Source organism: Tachysurus fulvidraco, chromosome 6 (assembly GCF_022655615.1).
Source record: "Tachysurus fulvidraco isolate hzauxx_2018 chromosome 6, HZAU_PFXX_2.0, whole genome shotgun sequence".
Taxonomy (NCBI): domain Eukaryota; kingdom Metazoa; phylum Chordata; class Actinopteri; order Siluriformes; family Bagridae; genus Tachysurus; species Tachysurus fulvidraco.
Window position 1 is genome coordinate 6,807,114 of NC_062523.1, and position 16,796 is coordinate 6,823,909.

General features: G+C 39.9%; 1 protein-coding gene across 2 annotated transcripts in view; it reads right to left on the bottom strand.

Moving 5' to 3' along the window:
- pde1a (phosphodiesterase 1A, calmodulin-dependent) overlaps window positions 1-16,796 on the bottom strand; it is a 94,995-nt gene that overhangs the window by 73,323 nt on the left and 4,876 nt on the right. The gene's annotated exons all lie outside the window — the stretch shown is intronic.

Genomic DNA, 16,796 nt, shown 5'->3' on the forward strand with positions numbered 1-16,796 from the left:
AGTTATTTCTTTTGCTACCTGAAATAACAAAACTCAAAAAGCTTTGAATAACAAAGAATAAAAACATTTAAAAAATCGTTCGTTAGGGTTAAAAGTGTAAATATATATATATATAAAGCCATGTAAATGATAGGAATATCCAGAATGTTTTTCTTTATTAAAAAGTGAATTGCAATTCTCTAGAAAATTGTCTTGGTCTTTATTTAACTAGGAATGTGGACTAGGAATTAAGAAATGTGATATGTTGCAAATGGGTTTTGTTGTGGTCTTGCTGGGATCATACTAGCATCATAGACAACATATGTTGACCAGCACACCAGCATCCCAGGCTGGTCGGCCAGCACGCCAGCATCCCAGGCAGGTCGGCCAGCACGCCAGCATCCCAGGCAGGTCGGCCAGCACGCCAGCATCCCAGGCTGGTCGGCCAGCACGCCAGCATCCCAGGCTGGTCGGCCAGCACGCCAGCATCCCAGGCTGGTCTACCAGCACACCAGCAACCAGCACCTAATGCTGGACCAGCATACCACCATCCCAAGTTGGCCCCAGCATGCAAAGCATACCACATGCTGGACCAGCAATGCTGTTTTTTTTGCCTGCACTCACTCACCATAACGTTTCATTAGGCTAGCTAATTTATTAACTTACTTATTCCTTTGTCTGTAAAAATGTTCAAATGAAACAGTGTGTAATTGTTCTTGATTCACATTCTTTTAGTCTGTGGAGGATCTTGTACTGATGGAAATTCCAGCTCAGTTCAATGAGTCAGATGATTTGATGCAACTCATCAAAAAGTCAATTCTTTCAGCTCCCATATGATTCATTGACTTTTTTTTTCTAAACCAGACAGATTTTGTGATCTGAGATTCTTCTATGAAGAAACCAAAAAATATTTTTATTTTCATGACAATATTTAAAGGCGGGGTCTCCGATTTTTGAGAAATGCTTCAGAAAACTGAGTGGGGCCGAAAACAAAACAAGAATCAATACAAACGTGTAGCCAATGAGCAGAAAGGGGCGGGGCTTGTCAATATGCGGCAGAGAGAGTGTTCAGTGCGCATGTGTGACATTAGCAGAAAGCGGTTTTAACATTGACATGGAGGATAAAAATAAAGAAAGAAAGTGAAGAAACGCTTACGATAAGGTAAGAAGTAGGACGTGTTAATATAGGATCAGTTTTCCAGCGCTGGAGAGAACTGAAGGAGCAGGAAGTTGGCCACATATTCACAGGTTGGAGTTTCCCGAATCAATAACTCCTGAGCAAACAGCGTAACAGAGTAACAGCGTTTAGCTCAGGAGTTATTGACTCGGGAAACTCCAATCTGTGAATATGTGGCCAGCTTTACTTAAGATGCCGATAAACACTTTTTTCCTTCTCGATAGGTGAGTAACGTTGGTTTTGCTTTGTTACACAGAACTAACATATGCCTTTGTCCTTTACATGATTATGCTTGTGTGTCATTTTTGCTTGTTTGTTTATCTGCAATTGTATTGTTCTTCCCTTCAGCTATGATAAAGACACATTTCTTTCCATTAGTCGACTGGGTTACGTATGAATGTGTGGGCGGAGCTGTAAATACAGGGGTGGGACCCATTTGGGTTAGGGGCGTGTTTGTTTTGGTGAATTCAAATGTCAACATTGGCTTTCAAAAATCAGAGACCCCACCTTTAATTTGAAAAAAAAACACACATACATTACACCGTGAACAAGCAGCCTTGAAGAAGATCCTCCTTGTAATGTTGTTTCATACACACAGCTGATAAAAACACACTAATAAACAGCTCAGTTTAGAAAAAAAAAAGATGCTTTTTTCATTATTTGCTCAAGAAAACCAGCACTGCCTAAATGTGAGCCATTTCTAAACAAAAAGAGTCGACTAAATGAGCTGACTCCTGACACATCACTAGTATGTTGGATTTTCTCCGTCCTCCTTTTTTCTCCTTGTGAAATCAAATCAAGGCTCCAAAATCTTTTGTCCAGATCTTACAGTATAAACTGATGAATGACAGACTTGGCTGCACTCTTTTTACTCCTTTTTTCCAAACGTGACTATTTCAATACTTCTATCAGGATTGAGATCAAAATCAACAAATCTTGAAGCATTAACACCTTTGCATTAAAACAGGAGAGTCCAATAGTTTTCCATTAGACCACCTTCTTATGCACTGAAAGGCTTTCTGTTCAAGTCCCATGGACTAAATTACTGCCTTTCAAACCCAAATTAGTACCTTTACTTATAAAGTGTCTTTGGCTCAGAAATGGACTTCATGTGGCTGAGGACACTCCATTCTAGTCATCAGGACAGGTTGGCTGTGTGACATTTACATTTGCTCTGAAGGATCTGTGGCCTGGCAGTCCTCTGCTTGACAGGACCGGCAGGGGACGCTTCATTTAGCGCCGCAATTTCTGAATGATGTCACGGAAAAAAGACGGGTAGGAAAAATCAACTGCATCGCCTCTCAAACTCCACGGCTGTGTGAGGGGAAGCGGTGGGGGAAACGGTGGCGCATGGAAGAATGCTTTAATCTTTTAGCTGAAGTTCAACACACACTTTTGTCCAGACCAGACTGTGCTGAATAGATTAGCTCCAAACATGAACATAACTCATACCGCAGCCATCAAGAAATAACCCATGCCATCTAGGTCTTATCTTAGATAACTATAAGCTCATCTGAAGAAAACTATCCGACCACTTCCATTTCTTATTAATAGATTTCATAAAAACTCATGCGTGTCTTTAACTCTGATACTTTGCATAAATTCATAATCATAAATTTGTGTAAGGGGGCACGGTGGCTTAGTGGTTAGCACGTTCGCTTCACACCTCCAGGGTTGGGGGTTCGATTCCTGCCTTGTGTGTGTTGTTTTTGCATGTTCTCCCCGTGCCTCGGGGGTTTCCTCCGGGTACTCCGGTTTTCTCCCACGGTCCAAAGACATGCATGGTAGGTTGATTGGCATCTCTGAAAAATTGTCCGTAGTGTGTGAGTGAATGAGAGTGTGTGTGTGCCCTGCAATGGGTTGGCACTCCGTCCAGGGTGTATCCTGCCTTGATGCCCGATGACGCCTGAGATAGGCACAGGCTCCCGGTGACCCGAGAAGTTCGGATAAGCGGTAGAAAATGAATGAATAAATCTGTGTCCTCATGGAAAGAATGAAACCTCTTGTATACTTATAGGGGAAAAACATTCCCAAGGCGTCTTTGGTTAGTTAATGGTTATTAGTTTCCTTCTGGGATTTCATTTGGAGCTCTCTGTGATCAGAAAACACTCAGTTGTTAGGCTACACCTTTAGGAAGCCTTCAGGGGTTCTCCCAGAGAGACAAACAAAAAAAACATCTATGTTACCAGATTTCACAAGTCACTGGTGCATAAATATCAGCTGATAAACATCGTTCTTTGCTCCAGACGCCTTAAAAACCTGGGTCATATTTTTCTCATTTTTGTTTGTTGTTGGTTTTTTTAAACAGATAATGCTTAATTTGTAGAATATGAAGTAACACTATGGGAGAGTTGTTTCAGCAAGTGGACAAGGAAGGAAACGTTCACAGTATTCCAGATGTTTTGTGCAATACAGCAGCAATCGATGCTGATATATAAGGCTCAGGCCAATAGAGTAGGTAAGACGATGTGATGACGATGACAACGTCGACGATGATGAAAGATTGCAACCCTAAATGTTGTGATGTTGTGTTAGGACAAACATTTCCTGTGTCTTCGCTATATACTGGATGCACACCTCACAACTGGAATATACAGTAACAACACAAACTCTGTTAAGGCAGGTAATTTGTCCAAGCATGTCCCTGACACAAATGCCAATATCTATGCTATTTTTAGCTTAGCAGTAGTTGTCCAAATTACTCCAAATGCTAATCTAGGTTCTCGTCCAATGTTGGGAATTAAGTCAGTGCGAAGTCCAAAAAACAGACATACAATTGAGAGAGGACACAAGCAAGCATTGAAATTCAATCTCACGAACCTCTGGTCTGTAATCCAGAACTGTAAGTCATCTAAATATAAGGGCATCTGCCAAATGCTGGAAATGTAAATGTAACCACCGAGCTAGACTACATGGCCAAAAATATAAGGCTCCTTGAATATCATACAATCACACAAACTGTCATCACACTATTGTTTAGAATGGCATCGTATCCATTCACTGGAACTAAGAGAACCGAACCTGTCCCAGCATGAAAATGCACCTCTGCACAAAGTGAGCTCCATGAAGACATAGCAAGACGTGTTAAGTTTGAAGCAGAAGAAATTAAGTGTCCTGCACAAAGCCCTGACTCTGACTCAACCCCTTTGGGATGAACTAAAGCACTGATTGCGTGCCAAACCATCATGCTCATCATCAGTGTCTGAAATCTCTAATGCTCTTGTAGCTGAATAAATCACAAATCCCCAAAGACACGCTCCAACATCTAGTGGACAGGATTAGGAACGAGCACATCAGCGGGATGGAGCAGGTTGGCTGTTTTGGGGACAAGCTCAGAGAGGATAGATTGAGATGGTTTGGACATGTACAGAGGAGTGAGATGGTTACAGTATACTGGTAGAAGGATTTTGGAGATGGAGCTATAAGGTAAGAGGTCAAGAGGAAGTGTTAATGTATATGTATGTGTTCAATGAGGACATAAAGGAAATTGATGCGAGAGTAGAGGATGCCGAGGAAAGAGTAAGGTGGAAGCAGATGATTCGCTGTGGCGACCCCCTACCAGGAAAAGACGAAATTAGAAGAAGATACAACAGGACCCAGGGGTCAAGCCAGAGAGGGTTCAAACCATTCTGGTCAATAATCAGGCATGTTATCCATTGTGCTAATGACCTACAGTACCTATGGCTTGATGAAATGAGATCTGATAGTTCATTTTCTCACTGAAGAAGAATTGTACAAGAGGGAATCAGAAAGAGCTAGAAGCAGAAATGACGTCTCACTTGTTTTTAACATTTTGTTCTACTCCATCACATTGACTTAAGAAATGACAAGAAAGTAATCAGCCTTTTCCAACCACATTCATGATATGTAAGTATGAACGACTGATATGTGGATACTCTATGATTACTAGTCAGAATTCATCTTCATGCAAATTCATGGCTGGTTATATTTTTGAATGGGAGATGACAAGTAAAAATTTAAGAAAATTATATTTGTATGATTTCTACCCTAATGTAGGCAAACTTTTTTTTCTATTACTTTTACCTTCAGATCATTTAGCAGCTCACATCGGAGTCTTGCACAAACATCGGAATAAAAGCATCTGCTAAATGAGCCCATGCCTGATTAAAGGGATTGATCTGGTATCAGCCTTCCACTCATATAATCATTACAACATCCAAGTCCAGAGCTGATCCCAGATCAGCATTGGCATTCCAAGATGTTTGATCCACGCACGTCCCTAAAGCCTCTCAGAGAGTCATCCGTTGATCCACGCTGCTATAGCAACCGTCACGAAGGAGACAGTTGCTGTGAAGCGCAAAAGGGTTGATATGCAGCACAGAAATAGACAGCTCTGTTTTCCTTGCTGTGTACTTTCACACAATTCTCAAACTGATGAAGATTGTGTTTGGATGTTACTCAAAAACCATTGACGGTTTTTAATGGCTTCAACATTTCATCTACAAACGATGGGGTTTGTTAAGTCAAATCCAAGTCTAACCCTGCTGTCTTCACTGGTTTGGCTAATTCCTTCTTATTGAGCAACATGGTAGAAAGAAATAAGATATTTTGTTGTTTGTGTAAATGATTAACACTCTGGAACACTCGGAGAGGAAACGGTCATTGCATAGTGACACTTCCATTTTCTCACAGTGCTCCAAGGCTCTGATCTAATCAAAGCCAGAGGCAGGCGGATCTATTTAGCCGGTAAACAGACAATAAATGGTTGCGGCACACGAAGCGGCAGAAGCACAACAAAGGCTGCCATTTGGTTTTACACACAAAAATGGGAATTTAATGTTGCCTTGTGTTTTTCTGACTGTAGAGTCAGTGGGTGGACAGAAAGATCCTGTTGCTTCAAAGCAATACGCATCCATTTGATATTAAACCAAACATCTCTGCTAGTCAAAAGTCTCCTCTATTAATAAATAAATTACTCTTTATCTCAGTCACAATATCCACCAGGTAAGATAGTGCTATAATCATAAAAAGCAAGATTCTTTTATAGATTGTAGCTTTTTAAAGTGCCAACTGCGATATGATAATGCATCTCAATCTAAAACGCAATCAAAATAAATAAAAATATATACTTTTCAGAAAAGCCAACCCATAATTGGGGCTAGTTGATGTAATTACATTTACAGCATTTAACAGACACCCTTATCCAGAGTGACCCAACAGTGGCAGCTTGGTGGACCTGGGGTTCGAACCCATGACCCTCCAAACAGTAGCCCAACACATTAACCACTGAGCTACCACATCCCACCTTACTCATCATTACTAGCACCTCATCAACAAGCTAATGAAACCTCGTATAGACCCAGTGCTACTGTACAAAACTGGCAAGATTGTAGTGGCAGAAATGTGACAAACACATTAACATGCCATCATCATCATCATCATCATCATCATCAGTGGATTTAGAAACACATTTTCAAACCCAGTTGTGTATCACTTTTTAGCACATTGTCTCCACTCTTTGCTTAGATTTCTGACAGAATGAGCCAAGAATGAATTGAATCCATCACGACTAGCTGCCTTGGCTGGCTAACTGCTACCTTCCATTAGCAATTCACTGGTGCATTAGTAATTTTGGCTTGGTTTTCCCATTAAAATGTGCCAATTATTGGACCGCCAGAAACAAACAGAAATCCATCGAGGAAGGCGCACACAGTTGCCAAGAGACAGCAAATCCTCGGGTAACATCTGAATCCTCCAGTGAAACATGGATGGGAGGTGTATTGGGACAGAGGCCAAAAGAACCTAGTAAGATTACCGCAATCATCACAATACACGCAGCTGCTGAGAGAGAATTAAACACACTTCTCATGTCGTGTCACTCCTCCAGGGCGTCGCCTGGCTCCACCCCTTCCATACCAACTAACTTAGTATTAAGAATTCTGGATCATCATGGAAAATTGTACTGTATTGTATTGTTTGTGTGTGTGTGTGTGTTCTGGCACTTAGACTACTAGGATAATTCATTATAGTACGTGAGTTGATATTAAATAAAATGTCAGTGACCAATAGCAGCCGATCATCAAAAACAATATACTGGACAAGAGCTGTTATTTTCACTAGCTTAGTTTAGTTTAGTTTAGTTTAGTTTATTATTTTATAAAGCACATTTAAAAACAACCGCCATTGCAGCCAAAGTGCTGTACATCAAGTAAAAACAAACAAGAACAGTGCAAAAGTAAAAACACAATCCAAAACAAACCAAGAGAAAACACAAAATTCTATACCTTCAAACAGAGTTAAAACATACAGAATAAAAGTGGGTTTTTAAAGCAGATTTAAACAACGAGACGTGGTAGCAGATCTTAAATGAAGAGGGAGATTGTTCCACAACTTTGGAGCTGCCGTAGCAAAAGCCCGATCGCCCTTAGTTTTAAAATGTGAACGAGGTACCGAGAGAAGGAATTGATTACAGGACCGAAGAGATCTAGGGGTAGGGTACAGAGTGAGGAGGTCACAAATATATTGGGGAGCACAACCATGTAAAGCTTTAAAAACATAAAGTAAAATGAGCCAGTGTAATGAGGCAAGTACTGGGGTAATGTGCTCACGTTTTCTGGTGCCAGTCAGTAATCTCGTTGCCGCATTTTTTACCAGTAGTAAACGGTCGAGTGATGATTTAGCCAAGTCAAAATAAAGAGAGTTGCAGTAATCCAATCTCGAAGTTATAAAAGCATGAATTACAGTTTGAAGGTCCTTCATTGAAAGCATCTTCTTGATTTTAGCAATTGATCTTAACTGAAAAAAGCCGCTTTTCACAACAGTGCTAATCTGTTTATCAAAAGACAGCATACAGTAGGATCAAAAACAACACCAAGGTTTCTAATATGATCACGTACATATGCAGACAAAGGGCCAAGCTGCTTTATAAGACCACTAATGCCTAGCCAGCCCATGTTGCTGTCATGTGCTATGAGTAATGAACTCCTGGTGCTCTTTTATGTTTAAGATGCCACAGCTTTGCAATTGCACCATGTATCACAAGCCACGAGTAAAATCTGGATCTCTGAGTGTGTCTCAACATTACAGAATTTGGCCGACACTTTCGTCCAGTGTGACTTAGATTTATCTAATTTATACATCTGAGCAGGTGAGGGTCAAGGGCCTTGCTCAAGGGCCCAGCAGTGGCAGCTTGGTAGACCTTGGATTTAAACTCACAACCTTTGGATCAGTAGTCCAATGTTTTACTCACTGATCTACATTTTCTACCATCTACCATGTGTTTTATTTATTTATTTATTTGTTTGTTTGTTTATAATTTTGTTATTCTCCATGCTGCCCTGGTTGCTTTGCTTAAAGGTATTATTAAGCTTTTAAGATACCTCAGTACCACTCTATTTAGATCTCATACATGTGCCCTTGTTTTCTAAGCACTTTCTTTGTGGTAGAAATGTCACGCTTCATTTTCTAACCTCTGTTCTATGGTTTGCTGAATGACGGCAAGTGACAAATATGCCAGACAGTTATAGCACGTCGGTCAGAGTTAATGACTTTTCTGGGGCACAAAACAGAACTTAGAACAATGCTGATTCCTGAAGACAATAAAAGGCTGATAGATGAAAGTCCCATATTTTGGGATGTTAACCAAGCCAAGCTGCAGTGGAGCTTAAATGCCATTTCAGTTTACCTTTTCAAGGTCTTTGTCATTTATTATAATAATTTTTTTTTCTATTACCTGTCTCTCTGCCTTCTATTAATACAACTATTTCCATATGTGTAAAAATCCAAGTGTTATCACAGACAAATCCCCTAGCATACAACCGTATAATGAGCTGAAATAGGAATTCGCCCAATGCTCTTGTGATAATCCTTTCATTTTCTGTGTGCATGCTACACAAAGGGCATTTAAAATTGCCTTGTGACCTCCCAGTTGTCCTGATTCCAGCCTTTAATTACACAACGATGTTTGGCTATGGGAAGATTTTACTCTAGAACTGACTAAGATCTGACTGGATGACATTTAACTCCTCAGTTTGGTAAAGGAAAATAAGGCAGCATGTCTACCATGTTTTTAAGAATACTGTAAAATAAAAAACAACTAGATTTTAGGGTATTATATTAGTATTTTATTATAGTATTATATTTTAAGGAATATTAATTTAGGCATAAATGTTGATATTTGGAATTAATTTTGTTTTCTTTCAATTGACACTATACCTTTTTCATTCATTCATTTTCTACCGCTTAAATTCTCGGGTCACGGGGAGCCTGTGCCTATCTCAGGCGTCATCGGGAATCAAGACAGGATACACCCCGGACGGAGTGCCAACCCATCGCAGGACACACACACACTCATTCACTCACACACTCACACACTATGGACAATTTTTCAGAGATGCCAATCAACCTACCATGCATGTCTTTGGACCGGGGGAGGAACCCGGAGTACCCGGAGGAAACCCCCGAGGCACGTGTGCGTCAAACGTGCTAACCACTAAGCCACCATGCCCTCCCTTGTCTGTAACTTGTCTGTGTAAATTGTATATTGTCTCTGTACATTGCCTGTATAGTGTTTTACTGTGATTGTTGCAACTAAAAACACTTGATTTTGTAGTGACACAAATCAAAGAGTGTTTTGGCTAAATGTGCAGTGATGATGTCACATGACCTATCTAACTGGCCAATCGCAAAAAGTGCAGCCATTTCAGATTTTACTTGAATTTGTAGTAATTTTTTCAACTGATAAAAAAAAAATTAAATTAAAAAACTAACTGCTTGAACAGTGACTGAAATCTGGTCTTGGCTTTAAAAAAGTTTTTTCCAAAAAAAAAAAAAAAAAACCCCACAAAAATTGTCAGTGTGGTAACTGTATAACTCAATGACACTCAAGTTACTGTATAATTTCATATCAGATTAAAATTACAATGCACCATTTGTACTATCATAAAATTCACTAAATGAATAGAATATTCCTAAATTGCATTTTTAATAGATGACATGGCTTACCACTGCATTCTGTCTATCATAGATAAAGACTGTTGTCACACTAGCTCCTATCTTAGATTTACTATTAGCCACGTTATTCCGTAATTCCAATAACATCTGCCCATTAATAGACCCCATAGAAATCCATATATGATGACTTTAACAAAAAAAAAGTGATGTCTTGTCTTGTTCATTGAATTTACAAGGAGAGTTTGCCCTGTAAAGCTCCTCGCACTACTGATTGGGTTAAGGAATTAAGCAACAGAGGTCATGGCTCTGAAAACTGCACATTTTAGTGGAATAGCTTATGGGGGCCTCTAGTGGATACTCTAACCTACAGGGTCAATTTGTCTGTGTTTGGCTTTTACTTCAGTCAATTGTTTTTCATACATCAGCACCACTGTCATGGGAACTGACCCTGATGGTATTTTATTGTATATTAAAATAAAAGTAGATCTGAAGTCCATGATCCTTACACCAATACAACATTTGTTTGACTGTATATTACAATCACACCCCCAGTGTCACCCATATGAGGATGGGTTCCCCTTGAATCCGGTTCCTCTCAAGGTTTCTTCCTTTACCAATTTAAGGGAGTTTTTCCTTGCCACTGCTGCCTGAGTTACCTCAGACTTGCTCATAGGGGCATAAATACATATGGATTGTGAACTATTTATATCTAATAATAATCTTGAATTTTTATTCTGTCAATTCTTTTTCTTTTATTATTCCTTACGTTTACCTTCTGCTACATCTGTAAAGTTTCTTAACATTCAACACCCATGGGTTATGATGGTCAAAGGACCTTCTTATTTTGGTGCTTTCTCCCATTATTATAAGAGAAAAGTGTGCATTATTAATGGCGAGACTAATGTACAGAGCCAAGGCTGGGTCTGGGAGCATAAAACTGTCTGGAAAGCTATGCCCCAAATCAGAAAAAGTCAGGCTATTTTTTGTGATATTTACTTCCTGTTCGCATACAGATAAATCTCTACTATGTAACAAGACTGGGCTTTGAGGCCATTAGAGGAAGAATTTATTTCATCACATATACGTTACAGCACAGTGAAATCATTTCTTCACATATCCCAACTTTGGAGGTTGGGGTCAGAGCACAGAGTCAGCCATGACACAGCACCATTAGCGCAGAAAGGGACAAGGGCCTTGCTCAAGGGCCCAACAGTGTCAGCTTGGCAATTCTGGGGCTTTAACAACCCAGAGCCTAAACCAATTGAACCACTGCCTATTATGGTACCTAGTTAGAACAACACAGCCCATTGCTAAGCCTTCATTACAAAATAAACCATAATGTTCCAGTGTCTAAGCATTTAATTAGAACATTTGTAGTATCAGGCATAGTGCACAACTAAAATAATGGTCAGTATTATTTGTATGTATGTATTCAATTTATATATACAGTGATCCCTCATTTATCGCGGTTAATGGGGACCGGAACCCCTCGCGATAGGTGAAAATCTGCAAAGTAGGATTGGCCCTAAGTTTGACCTTTTCACTGATGGTCATCATCTTCCTCTTCCTCTTGGGCTCACTAGAGGAATCTTTCGCAGGGGCACGGTGCTTAGGAGGCATTGTAAGGGATTAACGAAAAGTTAATTTCGAACACAATACACGAGACACGGTTGACAGCGTGAACGAGAGTGGCGAGATACAACAAGGGAAGAAGCTGGGAGAGGATGCGATGATGCGCAGCCAATCAGCTTAGATCTCACGCCGGGAACCAATCATGTGCCTTGTCTGAGTTCCCGTGGGTATGTACAAAGCTTCTGAGAGAGTTTCTCTCTTTTTCTGGGATCCTGGGAAACCGTTTTTATATTTATTTTTCGATGAATATTTTTGAAAAATCAGCGATGCACTGAGGCCACGAAACCTGAAACGCGAAACTTGAACCGCGAACTGGCGAGGGATTACTGTACTCTATATTTTATAATGAGTGCTATAGAATGGTGCAATACATGTAGGGCAGTTTTGTTTGGCTCAAGTCTAGACCATCTGTTAGAGGGAGAGGTGAGAACGGCGTCCAAAGTGATTGTCATCATCGATCTGTTCTATGGCTTGCTCACAAATTGAAGAACATGTTCACTTACTTCCAGTATTGGAGCGTGATTTGCTCTGCACAGTTTGTCACTGCCTTGCACCACCTTAATACTGTTTCTGCACTGTAATATATCTTATTCCGTAGTGCTGTGTTTTTAATATTTGCTGCAGCAGAGAGAATAGCAAGAAGGGTTTTTTTTAGATTGTACTGTACTGGTGAAATGACAATAAAGTTGAATTAAATTTAGCTATAGGGTAAATTGATCTTACTGAAGCTCTACACAGGAAATGCACCATAAATTAAAGAAAAGAACAACACGAAAAAAGAAATTAGTAACTTTTAGTTTAAACCAAACAGTAGGTGTTTGGTTACTTACTGTAGGTGTTTCTAGAACGTTCTACATTAGCTCTGGCTTTTTACATTTTACTTTTTAAAGTATTATTATTAAGCCAGGGCTCTTGGTTCTCCTCTGTGTAGACGTTCTCCCATGTTCTTCCTGTGTCTGTATGGGGTTCCTCCAGCTTCCCTGGTTTCCTCCCAAAAAGGTAAATCTATCCATCGTGAGTCTCAAATAATACTGACACACCCAGGAACTAAAACCTTCACTTCTCTGTCTGGAAAGACATCCATCCAACCATTTATCAATCCATAGATCAGTCTAACCATCCTTCCATCCGTTCATCCATTTCTGTACCGTTCTACACAGTGGACTCTGGGCAAAAGACAGTGGAAAATCCAATCAACAATTTAACCGATCAATCAATCAATCAATCCACCCATCAATCCATCATCCATTCTATCCATCCAGCCAATAACCTCTTATGTTCGCCTGGTATCTAATGAACTAGTGACTCCAGGTGTATACCAGATTGTAAATGTAAATAGACTCTTATCTTAATAACTATATGGGAAACCTCGATCTGTGTACATAATGACCTGGCAACTCGGTGTATCTATTTATTTATTTGACAACACACCAACTTTAAATTTCCACCTATAAAAGCCTTTGTTTGATTTGGTAAACTTTCTTTTTAAAGAATTTTTACTATTTTCCTGAATATTTTCCTGCACACTCAGATGTATTGTATTATTCAGGTTTTCACTCGAAGCAGCAGGACGCAATGTTCCCTTTCACAGCAAAGAGGCAAATCATGAGCGAATTCAACTACAGATTCTTCTTAACAACCACTTATCAGCTCACGAGGGAAGCGTCATCACATTTCGGGCTTCACGATCGCACTAAACTGTGTGTGTTACAACAGCATCAAGCATACTAACCTGCGTGTTACACCTCCTACAAACACATATCGTATATAAAGAAGCTGTGTTACATAATATGTGCTGTCACCTTGAAGCCATCATCTGAGGTAAAATACCAAAATTTAGCAGGAGTGGCTGGTATAAGTGAGATTGCAGAGCTAAGTCTACCTTCTCTTTCATTTTTTATAGGATGTTTTTGGCGTTAATGGTGATGGTGGTTGGGGAGGTTGGGTGAGGACGATGCTAAGGGTAGTTTTGTTGAAAGTGATGATATTGTTTGTTTTATTGTGGGTGAGAGAGTTTGTGGTGGTGCTGGAGGTAGTGAGAGTGATAGGGTGGTAAGGGCAGTGATGGCACGGTGATGCAGATGGTGGTGGGGGTAGGAGTGTTTTTGGTGGTGGTGGTGATGGTGATGGTAGTAGTGAGGGTGAAAGAGTGATGATGTTTGCGATGGTGGGGTAAGAATGGTTTTGATGGCAGTGATGGTGGTGGTGAGAGTGATACTGTGGTGAAGGCGGTGACGGTGGTTGCATTGGTAGTGATGATGGTGAGGGTGGCTGTGGTGACGGTCAGGGTGATGGTGGCAGTGACAGTAATAGGATGATGAAAGTGATGATAGTGGTGTGGTTGTGGTGGTGAGGGTGATAGGGTGGTGAAGTCGGTGATGGTGGTTGCAGTGGTAGTGATGATGGTGAGGATGACTGTGGTGATGGTCAGGGTGATAGTGGTGGTGGTAATGCTGGAGTTGATGGTGGTGGTTGTGGTGGGAGTGGACGTGATTGTGATGGGGGTTGTGAGGACAAGCCCTGGGGCCAGATTATATCATTAGAGTATGAGAAAAAGCAATCCAGATGACAGTGCATCCTTGTACATGAGGTTTTGTTCAGAAATAAAGGTACGTACATTCTGAAGCAGAATGTATTTATGTTACAGGAAATGTTTTAATATCACAGGCGTGTGTGTGCGTGTGTGTGTATGTATGTGTGTCTGGGCCACTTCATTGCAGCCAAAGCTCTCAGGCTACAGTGGAGGCATTAGAACACACACACACCACACTCACACACAAACTTCCACCCACACACATAACAAGAGCCATGTTTCTTACTCAATTCATCAGTGTCAGGGTCTCTTTACATTTCAGCGACCTCTTCACTCCGTTTCACTAAGCAGCACTTTTTCTCTATACATTACTCCTCTAAGACAGAGTTTCCCATCATCCATCACAATTCAACACATCATGTCTTCTGCAACAGTTAATAACCAGTTACAGTGATGGATATTGTTATTATCGATGCTGTTTAGATATGATTACGGCCAATGCCATTCATTCACGGGAGAGCCTTCGAATGTGAAGCTGCTTCAAAACTAACATAAAAAAGGAACATTGGAAGGAGCACCATTTCTTCTTCAGTATTTACATTCCCATAATATCGTTCAGCCGACAAGTCGGTCAGTACATCAGAACATGAACTAACATCGTGGCCTCTGGTCCAGATCTCTAAAAAAATGTTCACAAAAAGTATAAGTATTAAGTATACTTTAAATATTGTCCCAAATATAAATATACTGGTATACGGGTTTAATGGTGGTTAATAGATCATATAAAACCAGACACACAGAGCTTTAAGATTTTATTTTGTTTTTTATTAGTATTTCTATTTTGACCTCAAATACTTTGGGCTATATATTAATAGAAAGTTCTAGACAACAAAAACTAATTTTTTCCCACACAAATGGTTTTACCTTTAACGTAAATGGTGTCATAAAACCCATTTCTGCTCTCTGAGATGCCCCAAGCGCTTATACTGTGCCTACTTCATCTAAAATAAAATTAAAGCAAAGCATCCCACTCTGAAAATCAACCTGTTCTGACTAATTTTATATCACACTTTAGGTGATCTAATGATTCATTTGTTTATACTGATTGAAAATGTCTAATAAGTCGATTAAATGCCGGTTTCTGGTAAATAGGGTTGACTGATATCATTTACAGCATATAGCATTTTAGACACCTGAACAATTGAGGGTTAAGCGCCTTGCTCAGGGGCCCTGCAGTGGCAACTTGGTGAACCTGGGATTCGAACCAATGACCTTTCGATCAGTAGTCGAACACCTTAACCACTGAGCTACCATATCCCTATCAATAACTCACATTGCAATAAGAGCAAAAAAAAACAGTGTTAGATGTTTCAAGAATCATTCCCAATGCAGTTTCCAGTGAAAAACTATCGACAGAACCATCAGCATCAGCACCAATAAAGATAACGAGGTCTGAGGAAAGTAATTACATTATTAATCTTGTAGGTCGGAGGTTAACGGAACTCTTCAACCTGATAAATGAAATGCTTAATTAATTTGTGTGTTAGAGCATGTGATTCGTGTGATAATCTGTTTGTTCATGCTGTATTTTTGTATTGCTTTGCAGTACTGATGTCACAGCAGGACATTGTTATTGCAAGCAAAGTTACAATAGTGTTTAATTGGAGAAAGAATCTCTTAAAGCGGCGGTGTCCAATCTTATCAACAAACGGCCGGTGTGGGTGCATGTTTTCGTTCCAACCAAGCAGAAGCCACACGAAAGTCTACTAAAAGCCAAGAACAACTGATTAAACAGGTGGAATCAGGTGTGGCTTCTGCTTGGTTGGAATGAAAACTTGCACCAACACCAGCCCTTTGTGGATAAGATTGGAGACCGCTGGTTTAATGCGTAACAGTCAGGTTACACTAAAAAATGAGCTGGAGCTTCTTTCCTCAATTACAATTGTCCAGTTATATTCAATATCATAGTAATGAAAAATCCAACCGAGACACAGTGGAGATGTTAGAGCAAAATTGGACGTAAAGACCCATAATGCAATGCAGCTGTACATCGAGTTCCACAAACACTCAGTTTGGCTAGTTAGCGATCTACGAGATGAAATGTGAAAAGATTTGATGGTGGTGTTAGCATAAAAGTAAAAGCTTTGGAAGCCGATCTGACACCGTTATCTGCAGATAGTCGTCATATTCATAATGTAGTTTGTGGGTGATGTGGGAAACCGTACAAAGTGTAAATCGATCAAGATGTGAAAGAAAAACTAAACCCAGAATTTCATTACAAAATCAATCTTGGATGCTACTGAAGACCAGAAGATTATAAAGAATCATTAGCAAGTCATTCAGGGTGGATTTATCCTTTATGTTTATGGAGAATTAGGGGGTGATTAAGTATATTATATTAATAGTTCTCAGAGGTTGACTACTGCCTCAGAAGAGGATAAAGCTAAGCACAATAACGTCACCAGTCAATTTCTCCAAAATGGAATTGATTGGTAAATATGGCTTCTTATTTTCAAAAGGCTGGCATGAAGCCGTATTATTATGTATTATTAAATGCCACGT